This window comes from Neovison vison, chromosome 3, assembly GCF_020171115.1.
Source record: "Neovison vison isolate M4711 chromosome 3, ASM_NN_V1, whole genome shotgun sequence".
Taxonomy (NCBI): Eukaryota; Metazoa; Chordata; class Mammalia; order Carnivora; family Mustelidae; genus Neogale; species Neogale vison.
Window position 1 is genome coordinate 136,903,837 of NC_058093.1, and position 3,089 is coordinate 136,906,925.

General features: G+C 48.5%; 1 long non-coding RNA gene across 1 annotated transcript; it reads left to right on the forward strand.

Annotated features, from left to right (window-relative positions):
- Nucleotides 1-203: 203 nt before the first annotated feature.
- LOC122901902 lies at nt 204-1,219 on the forward strand. The gene is made up of 3 exons (XR_006383703.1): nt 204-256; nt 957-993; nt 1,131-1,219. It is a non-coding gene; the product is annotated as an uncharacterized LOC122901902 (long non-coding RNA).
- Nucleotides 1,220-3,089: the final 1,870 nt, after the last annotated feature.

Consider the following 3,089-nt stretch of genomic DNA (forward strand, 5'->3'; position numbering starts at 1 on the left):
CCAGAGTACTTCTGCAGCCTTGAGTCTCAATTAAAATGTTTGTTTACTTATCTACTAATCTCATTATTTTTTCTAACTCCGCACTCAGTGAGCGAAAGTTCAGAATCTGAAGTTCAACCATTTCTGAAATATGACCAAATTGGAGACCTGGAGAGAGTTCTATTCAGCTGGGGAGAGAAATACATAAACCCGCACATGAATGACTTGGAGTGTCCTTTCACTTTCCCCGAACAGAAAGCCATTTGCTATGGAGAAGGTATGTGCACAAAGGAGTAACTTTTTAGAAATTTACCAGTGATTTTATCGTGGTAAATTGAGCCACGATCCCAACGAGAATACTTGCTATTATTGCTAGAAACGCATAGAGCCTGTATTTATTTTCAGAGGGGTTTGGTATCATTTTATTAGTTGCTCTTCACAAAAAGCAAAACAGAAACCACCCAAACCTCTGAGAGGTAGATCAGATTTTATCTCTCTCTCTCTCTCTCTCTCTCTCTCTCCCCCCCTCTCTCTTTTTCTTCCCGAATGAGGAAACCACACAAAGTGTTTTGCCCTGGGGTCAGCTAGCCCATCGGTGACTGGGCTGGGTTAAAATGTCCAGGTCTCTAGACTCCCAAGTGGCTGATTCGTCCCTGGAGCTGATCCTCCCGTCTCCAGTGGGGACACGCCTCGGGGCGCTGTGCAAGCCGGTAGCTATGTCGACAGACAGGTCCTCTCCCTAAATATTCCCCATTTCACCACCTCCAATCCCCAAGGGCTACAGACTGCCTCACCAGGGAGACCTTCTCAAGTGGTTCTTTCGCTTCCTTTGTAACTAACACCACCTGGACGGCGTCCAAGATCCTTCCTGTTCTGAATTCTCTTCTATGGCAAATAAGTCACGTTATTATTTTTGCTATGATCTGGCTGGAACCCCCAGGCTGTTCTAAGGTCCCTGTTGGTTGTCTTTCCCCCAGGCCGAATGTTATTCTGACAGAGCGCGACTCTCCCCAGGTATGGTGGAGGATGGGGTCCTGGGGGAGGGGGGCATCCCAGGCTGGCACCAGAGGGCTGAGCAGGGCAAGGTCATCCCCGTCCTCAGGAAGGCTCGAGGACGGTCATTGTCCAGGGGAGCCCACTTCTGCCCGCAGGCCAGACGCGGGGCCAGTGAACGCGTTGTCTCAAGGCTCCCCTAAGCAGCAGACTTGGAGGAAGTGATCCTGGCTTCTAGAAGAGGACAAAGCAAGATTAGGAATGCAAAACAAACAGGTAAACTGCACAGGTTCGTGAAACAAGAGCCTCGGCTCTGCATCCACATTTCCAAGTTAGCGGATTACTCACGTTTCCCATGGTTGACCACTATAGTGTTTCCCAAAGAGTGTGCTGTGGAACACCAGCTCCAGGAGGCACTTTGTAGAAACGGAGTCTCATTGTCAACAGGCTGCAGAAATCCCACATGTTACATTCCCCTCTTATAGAGTCACATTGGCATATCAGTCACACGGGCATATCAAAAGTTATGAGAAGTGCCACAACAGGAACCCTTATTTTGCTCCAGAAATTCAAGGTAGGGCAGAGTGTCTTTTGAGTGGAACCGGGCGCTGCCCCTCCTGAGAGTTCCGTTTCTGCTCCTGGTGTTACCTCTCCAGCCACCCCCTCTGCCCTACGCCCCTCGCACACACTTCTGTCTCATGCTGAGATGCCCTTTCACTCATCCTGTCTCTTGCCACCCCTCCACCTTAGTCAGGTCCATGATGCCCACTCTTAAGCATTCTCCCTGCTCTCTAGCATCTTCCAGTAAACCCTCATGTGTTCTGTTCAGAACCGCTTTCTCCACATTCCCACAACGGTCAAGACCAGCCAAGTCTCCCTATGGCTTCCTGCAGCAACGCTAGAATCTTCTGAGAGCTCCAACACTGACACTCAATCCCCCTCCCGTCCACCTACTGGTCCCCACTCAACTCTTCTCTATCAACCTCCGCCAGGTGGGCCCCACGAGAAGTGTGATTAAGAACAAGAGTTTGAACCCAAGAAATAGACTCTTCACTAGAGACAACAAACTCAGGGATACCAGAGGGCTTGGTGGGTGGGGGGAGGGGAAATAGGTGATGGGGATTAGGGAGGGCACTTGTCAAGATGGACATCAGCTGACGCATGGCCGTGCTGAACCACTGCACTGGATACCTGAAACTGATATAGTGCTGTGTGTTAACGATACTGGAGTATAAGTAACATTTAGAAACTATATTGGAATTAAATTTTTAAAAAATTAAAAATCAAAATCAAATCTTCAAAAGCAAAGACACAAAGGAACAAGGGTTTGGAGATATTTGTGAGTTCAAATTCTAGTTCTTTCCCCCATGGACCCTGTGGCCTACGTCAGTTTTCTCTTCTGCAAAATGAGCAGAATAATAAAGTTTCAGGGCTGTTGTAAGGGCGGGGGAAGATCACACATGCAGATGTATGGCCTGGAACATGGGAAGCCCCCAGATTGTTGACCATTCTTCCGAGCCATATGTATATCCCCTGCTAACCTACTTCCAGTCTTGGGTTTCCTCTGACAGACACACACACACTTGCACACACACATACATACCCCTTCTAGAAACCCTTCCCTCCCTTCTCCATTATCTGGACCATATCCATCCTTCTGGGCCCAACTCATTCTCACCTCTTGCTTGAATCCTGTCTTGAAGACACATGTGCAGAATCCCCACTCCCACATGCCTGGCCCGAGTTGTCCTCTAATGCTTCCAGACACAGTCACCCAGTTCCCCAGGAAGACAGCAAACTCTTGAGAGCAGGGGCCTGCGTGGACCCACAGACCCCCGCCCTACAGGGATGGGGAGCTGACCCGGTTCCATACTCAGTCGGGTAAACCTAGTACATACTCCTCCTGACTCTTAGAAAGCCCTGTTAGTTTTCATTTTACTATAACTCTTGAAACCTGACCTCGATGGCCTATTATAGGGAAAAAGGAAAAACAAACAAACAAACAAACAAAAAAAACCCAACCTCCCAGACCTGCTATTGTTTTATATTCCAAATACCAAAAGCTTTTGTGGTTTCTTGTTCTCCGCCCTCTATTCCCGCTCAGCAGAACCAAGTCC